This window comes from Cupressus sempervirens, chromosome 11 (genome assembly GCF_028749045.1).
Source record: "Cupressus sempervirens isolate cs-2001-9-10 chromosome 11, ASM2874904v1, whole genome shotgun sequence".
Taxonomy (NCBI): Eukaryota; Viridiplantae; Streptophyta; class Pinopsida; order Cupressales; family Cupressaceae; genus Cupressus; species Cupressus sempervirens.
Window position 1 is genome coordinate 106,488,155 of NC_143128.1, and position 8,372 is coordinate 106,496,526.

The 8,372-nt window shown below is 32.2% G+C and overlaps 1 pseudogene; it reads left to right on the plus strand.

The window, feature by feature from the left end:
- Positions 1 to 2,533: 2,533 nt before the first annotated feature.
- Positions 2,534 to 4,615, plus strand: LOC149528436 (BTB/POZ domain-containing protein At3g56230-like; annotated as a pseudogene).
- Positions 4,616 to 8,372: the final 3,757 nt, after the last annotated feature.

Genomic DNA, 8,372 nt, shown 5'->3' on the forward strand with positions numbered 1-8,372 from the left:
ATGTTTCCTTATCATTCACTCTATGCAAATCCTAGAGGATTGAAGGCTGCAACTTGTTTTGAGATGAGTTTAAAGCCATAACACAACCATTGTCAAGGAAACACAAGAAATAGTTAACAAGACCGTTGCAAAGCTAAACAGATGTATAGAGACAATGGAGCAAGACTTTTAATATATCAAACAAACAGTCGCCAACATTGAAGTTAAATGAATTGATTCGAAAGCAATGAACATTGTCAAGAGCATTGTTGATTGATATGTTTTGTAATTTGTCATTAGATTTATATGCTTCTACTGTAATCATAATTTGTGATTCGTCTCCTAATTTACTTAAATCAGTATGAAGTGTATTACTCATTTCATATATGAAGGAAAAAATGTATTAGTAATAGAAGTTGTTTGATGAGATCTGTTTAAGTATTTTCAGAGTACTACAATATGGATATGTAACATAAATAGCCAACAATACTTTGATATTTGTAATAGATAAATTTTGTGCAATACTTTGGTTTTTGTAATAATAAATAGTACAAATTGTAACTAACCTTCAATGGTTCAGAAGAAGGATTCCTTTAATGTAGTACACATTCTCAAGTTCCTGGAACACAATGAAAAATAAAGAATGCAATATCAAATGAAGCAATTTATAAACTAACACTTGGTAAATAATTGGTATAGAAGTTGTTTAAACTTTATGCTATGGGCAATTTTATTAAGACATCACAGCAAATAACAGAACCTTAGAAAATAGTAAAAATCAAACAATACCTCAAATCTCTATTTTTATTATATAACAACCTACTACAACATTGTAAGTTGTGCTAATCATCTTACATGTTCCAACTCATGCAGGGAAACAATTAAAACATTTTTTATCATTACAACCAACTTGGAGAAGATAGCATACCAAGGTGTTCACTATATGACACTTCCGCTTGTTATTGAACTATTCTACTAGTATTTGATGCTCGTACCTTTCCTACTATAAAAGTGTAAAATAATAAGTAAAGCAAAAATATTCAAATTTGTTCAACATATTATAAAAGTTGAATACAAGAACAATTAAAAGTTAGTTCACTAAGAATATGAACATTCAATATGAGAATGCATTCTATTCTGGAAACATTCAAGGAAAAATAATTAACCTTACAACCTACAACATAATACGCAATAGCAAAAAAACTAAAAAAGATCAATAACTGTTTCAATATAACATATTTTGGAACAAACTATATTTATGTATCAAGAAAATAGAAAATATGATACATCAAGTTTCCATTACAACAAGCCTTTGTTCTAGATAATGGCAACAATGTACATTATATAGAACCATGTTATGAAATAATAGAGCTAACTGTACGAGATTTCATTGTTAGTGGACATGTCTGCTTTCAATGATTTGAAGCCAACAAGAGCTTCATCCACAAAGTGGCGTAAAGCATAAAAATTACAAAGTGGGTAAACTATAAATATCTTTGACACTCTACTGCTATGTCACAAATAATTGGCTACACATAAATAATATAATCAAAGACTACCAAGTTTGGTTGACAAGATCAATAGTCGCACAGTCTTCCCAAGAGACTCCCATTATTTACTAGCTCAATTGGATGACTGATTGAAAAATACCATTTCTTCCTCCTTCATTGGAAAATGGGCTTATCTGGTAAGCTTCAATTTTTTGAATGACAATGTTTGTCCTAATTTCATACAACTGAAAGCCCTTTTTGAAGATTTAAGCAGTGTGCCCTCATCAAATTTAGTGATTCTTCATCTCACCAACAATTTTCTTGACGAAGCTTTGCTGCACATTTGGGGTATCTTGAATTTAAAATTGACAACCTTGGGGCTTTTTTTTGTAGGATTGGTAGTAATGATGATGGAATTGACTCACAAGTTTGATTAGAAACTTAGTAATAATGGCCTTGTAGGATTTATACCCTTTTCCATGGATCATTTCAAGAAAGGGAAAAAATGAATTGATGCCATGTTCATAGTTCTATAGGGGAGACAGTTCCAGACTATTCCAACAAACACTAGGAGGGCTTTTGTAAGGTTTGATTTTTCTTGCACTTTCTTCTGTGAACCATTCTTGTCAATAATTTTGATGACATACTTCTGGTCAATCTAAATCTTCCATAAGCAAGAATCTAACGACCACATCTAATTATAGAAAAAACAATACTTATGGTTGGAATACTCGTAATTCATTGTTATTCATAATGTATGGGATTTTACATGTCCCAACCATATTTGCCTTGCCCAAAGGAAAAATAAACAAGAAAAAGAATCATTCAGGTCTAGCTAGATCCAAGTCAACTTGATTATTTTAATAATCTCTTTTTTAATAGGGGCTTAGTATTGTCTCATTACAAAATACCAAACATCCACATACTATTCAAATTATATTTCCTAGACTTCCTCTGCCTTTCGATTAAAGGAAGATCCATTTTTGGTATTCCTTCCTTCAAGAAATAGAAATCAGTTTCCTTATATGCTACTTTCAATCCATGATTGTCCAGTTCCAAAGTAAATGGATTTTTGTCTTTGCAGTCCTATAGTGAGTATTTTTAGGCCTCCCATGAACACTATTTGTGGGAGATTCTATGAGGGTTCTTGGTGCATCTTGGCTCTCACACAACAAATGGAAAGCCCAATTCAAGAAGTAGAGAAAACCAAGGAACATGCTCAAAAGGTCAATAATGAACTCTCTTGAATTTGTGGTATATATAAGTGTATTCCTTTGATTTTTTGAATTGCAATTCTTCTGAATTATGAAGAACTATAAGGAAAAATGTATTTGGGTATTGTACCACTATGTATTGAAGAGGCACTCAAAACATTATAGGTTGTCTTGCACAAAAAAATATGAAAATATGTTAACATATATAGATGTGGGAGCTCCTATTTTTATATAACATGATACAATAAGTTTGAATCAGGTTTAATTAAGATAGAATTTTAATTGAAGGAGACTTGTAGTTTACATATACCACCTTTAGTACCATGATTCTATTTGAGACAGATTTTGATGTTTGTTTTGTTTATATTATTTGTGCAGGGCCTTTCACAAGCTTTCAATAAGCTAGAACAGTTAAAATAGGTTGACGATGCCCTTGTTGAGAAATATAAGTTTGTAGATGCATTAGGGATTGCTTTTCGTTAGGGATTACATATAGACGTGGAGCTCATTCCTAATGAAAGATCCTCAGTCTATGCTCACCGTATTGTTATGGTATGTTTTATCTCCTCGATTTACAATTATTCTTAGTATGCATTTTCTTTTTTTTGAGAGTTTCTGCCTTCCTAAGATAATGGCCTATTGAATTTTACTATAGCAAAATAGGGCTAGGTTATGAGTTGAAGATATTCTTCACAAACATATTTAGAGTCACAATATAGGATTAGGTCATGGGCCAAAAATACTCTTCAAATATTTCTCAAATTAGTAGTTTCTCTAGTGAAAATTTATTGTAAGTATTATATAATAAGATACTTATAACTGAATAATAGCATCAACATATTTGTTGTTTGAGTTGGCATTAGAATATAGAGATATGGAGGGTAGACAAAACCAGCTGAGTCTATAAGAATATTATAGCCAAAATATAGAACAGAAGGAAAATAACCTTGCTCTTGTATATTAGAACCCTTCCTTAAGGCCAACCTATAGAGTTTTAACTCAAGAAAGGTACCGATTTGAATAGTTATTTGAGATGAGATGTCTTAAAAACCATAGGGAAACAAATAATATGTAGTTGTACAACCTATTGAAGCATTTTACATGTTTAATGATTTCTTCTAATGGTAGTTTCAGAATAATGCTTGCAAGTTTCAAGATAAAAGTTTTTCAAATAAAAATTCTAATTAATGTTTGATAAATTACACTGACTCATGACTGCAAAAATATATATCATTGATCCTCATGGACTAGACTTATATAATTGTGTAAAGATATAAAAATTTGGTGAGGTTATAACTTGTATAGGTTACTAATACAAAAAATATTACAACAGTTGTGATTCAAATAACATGGAAATACAAAGAGTAGGCTTAAGCCTGAAAATTTACTTTAGGCACTGGAATAGATTTTCTTGTTTCTTTCTCCTTAGAATTCATTTTATTAGGTGTTTTTTACTTTAGGCACTGGAACCTATTTTCCTATTCTGAAATGGCAACAATAATGTTCTTTTGTTTTAAAAAATGAACCAATTTTACTGTTAAAAGTTAATTCATTAAAGCCCAAAATATAGATCTTTCTACTTACATACTCTGTTTCTTGATGTAGGCAACAAACTCCCTAGTCTTTAGAAATATGTTTGAAGTAGATGAGTGTAAGGTGTCACATACTGGTTCAGTTTCTTTTCTTGATATGGAACATGGCCAGGTGAAAAGCCTAGTGGAGTTTCTATATAGTGGAAGCCTATCTGAGGAGATGATATAACAACATGGACATGCATTATTTATAGTAGCTGACAAATATGATATTCCGCCAGGCTTGCGACTAATCTCAATATTACAAAAATTATACTTCATTTCGTTTATAAGCTGCAATACTTTCACTAATGGATTTTGTTTCTTTCATTCATTAATAGGTTTCAAATCAAGAATTTAAATGAAAACATTATCAACTCAACACAATCTTACAAACAATATATATAGAGAAGAACCAAATGATCATTAAAACTATATCCTAAACATACATATGATATGACAGAACCTATATACTATTTTCACCTATCGGATCATTAAACACATATATTATTTCAATCTAAATGTCAAATAAACAACAAACCCATATTAAAAAATTGAACAAAAACAATAAACCTTTTCAATATAATAGTTTTCAAATCAAGTAGCCTAGTAATTAGCATTCAACAAACATTTATTTTAAAAAAGCATTTTGTACTAACCAACAAGCCATATTTGAAACCAACAATAACTATTATTCGAGAGAATTTTGGGTTACATGCGAATAATCCTTTCAACTAAAAAATCTATCAAATTTTAATTCCATTCCACCAAGTCAAACAAAGAGCCTTTCAACTTTTGTCGGTAAAAATGAAACTCCGCAATCTTAGAGCCCCTCTATAGTTTGGCAACAGTCTTTGATTCCTGGCTTGTTGCCTCTTCCACAACACCACCTTACCCAAAACTGACATTACTGCCAATGAAAACAACTAGTCATATATTGCAGATTTTTCTTTTTCTTTTTGGATCTTTAGTTTTCATTTGTGCATGTTTGGAACAAGAGAAGGGTAATCTAGTCTCAATACGAGGATGCCACATTTTTACCCTTGCGAGTGTGGGGAACTAAAGTTATTTCAGTGTCGATGATATCATTGAAAAATAGGTGAATCAACTAAAATTAGATTACCTTGCATCACTTGTTGATATACAGACAAGACCCCTTCCTTGATCTCCCTGTTTAGAGGTTACAATTTCTTATGTACCTTAAAAGATCTATAACATGGAAACCAACCCATTTCTCTATAAAATCTCAATCCAATAATTTAACCCCCTTTCATCCTCACCACCAAAGTTGAGAATGGGCCTACAATCTCCCATAACTTTTTGGACTCTATTAAATACCTTCTGTAAAAATCTCTAGAATTTGAAAAACCCTCTTCACTTTTCTCCTAAAAGCTTACAATACACAATTTGCCCACCTCCTTCAAAGAACCCTTCAGAATCTCTAAAGGCACAATGAAATGCAACTTTCTGCTCTACTCTGTTCCTCTCCTTTCAGTCAGCCTACTATTCTAAATTCCCTTTTTAAAGAATTGAAATAACATCAATCAATGGGACAGGTCCAATGGACCCGAGTGGGCATAAAGGAAGGCTAGCAATTCAAGATGGATGTAGTTGGAAGGGGAATGACTCAAATCACAATACACGATTTTCCCACCTCCTTCAAAGAACCCTTCAAAAATGGAGCTCTGCGTGAATCCGCCATTGCTGAAGACTGATTAACAAATAAACAATAGGAAAAGAGGAGAGGAATGCATTTATTGTATTCCCAAATGAAGAGAATAGTAAGAGAAAAAAAATCTCATGGGTGTGTAGATATATATATAGTGTCACTGGCGACATTACTATATAAAATTGTAGGTTGATAGAAAATAAAGCACTGAATATATTTACCCATCAGCTGCTATCTTCCCAAACACCAAACTAGGGTTTCAATCTCCAAGAACCATACTATTTAACACAATAAGAGAATATCATATTATACCGCTTCAAATATTCATTCCTATCATTCAAAAGACATCATAAATAAAATGACAGCCAATAGTTCTCAAAATCAATAAACTATCCTTAGTATTATCGTGTAAAATCATCCCTCCAAACTTGGTATAATCCAATAAAATTATTAAACTATGTCAACAATATAAAGGACTTGAACAATAGCAAACAAACAAATAGTACTCGTAGCACAAGGACAATTTTCCCTTTGATTCCAAGAACCCACAAAGATATTCTAAATAAAATGTAAATTTCAAAGATTTGGGTAAAATAGCAGCAAAAAACATTTTGTCCTAGCCATTTCGACGTTACAAGGAAGAGGAGATGGGTGACCAAAGCCTCACATGTAAATTTCTCTCCTCCTTAGCAAGATAGCAACGTATTGCTAGTAAAACAACTGCACAAGAAATGAGAAATGTATAGAGCAAAAATAGAGCATTCATTTGAAAACCACAATATGTTTGCCACAACATAATAGAAACTGAAATGATACATACCAATAATCTCTCACAATATAGTTACCTGCAAAACCAAAAACAAGTAATCGATAGCACAATAGAATTCATACCAACAATCTATCAAATAGAAACAATCTTGTGGTTCTAAATGTAAATCCAAACCATTAACAATTGTCTTTGGATATAAAAACAGATTAACTTGAGCCAACAATGAATCAATACACCCCAATATATTACCTCCAATGTAAAGCACAATAAGACGGAACATACACCAATTGTCAAAGACACTCCAATTTAGGCATAGGCTACTAGGGAGAGTTGAATCTGTCAAAATTTAGAATGCTTGTTCTTGTTGGCTATCGTAGGTGCAGAAATAGGCATAACAATAACCAAAGTCTATGTGCCAATATAAGTAAAAGTTGACAAAATACATAATTTCTCAACTAAACATGCATAGTGGAGATAGGTATTTGGCTCACATATTGCAACATATTAATGATGAATCCCAAATTTTTGGGAATGGCAAATGTGAATGTAGAAACATGATGGTACACCTCAATAAGATGCATATAACACTAGATTTTAATTGATTGAATGTGGCCTCTTTCATTTAAATCACCTTAATAGCTCAACATTAATATTATTCAATTTTAAATGCTATAATTTTGGTAATGCCAATTCCACCATTGCATGATGCACCACTAAGCATAAAAATTTAATGCATCTTTCATTTAAATCATGTTACTTTCAATAGATAGCTAAATATTATATTAATGGATTTTTATTTTTAAATTCATTAAAACCACTAGCAAAATTTTTTGTAACCAATTACAAAATAGCATTAAAATATAATAAAATATAAAAATTTCTATTTTGAGACTAAACATTTCACATTGATTAATGTTTTCAGATCTTCCCAAGAAAAATAGTAATAGGATAAACTGGGCAAAAACTACAGTCTCTTGCCTATAAGGTAGGGACTAATAACTATTTACATGCAATATGCTCAGCTGTAAGGCCTTCCGGGTTAGGGCCAAATACAATAACAATTCTGCAAGATCCCACAAGTTCCAACTCACAATACTAGTCCTAGCTATTCTAGATCTGCAGGCTGGTAGAAACCTCCAAGGAAGATCTCAACTTGTGCTTGCAAGCCCACCAATAAATCTCCTTTTTTTCCAAGCCACAACTGCTAGCTCTTGAAAGTTTTCTCCTCCATTTCATCTCCTTCTCCAAGCTAGATGATCATATCTAAAGACTCTACAAGACTCCTTACTTATACCCAACTAAGCCATAAGTCAGCCTAGAAATTACAAATTAAATAAAACCCCTTGCATTAAATGCATATTCAAGCCACAAGTCAGCTCACAACAAACATTAAATACAAAAATGTTAACCCTCACATTAACCCAAAGTTAACATGCGATAACCACACAAAAATACTTAGGACAAGCCCCAAGTTTACAACACATATTAAATGCACATATAAGAGATAACCAAGACCACTCATAGGTCCACACAAACTCTCAAATCAATCCACATCACACTCACAGGCCAAACATACTAAGAATTCTAGTCGGCACCAACACACTGCTGAGTGTCAGAAAACTCCCAAGCATTGCCGAGTAACCAACACATGCTGAATAGCCAACACATGTCGAGTAACCA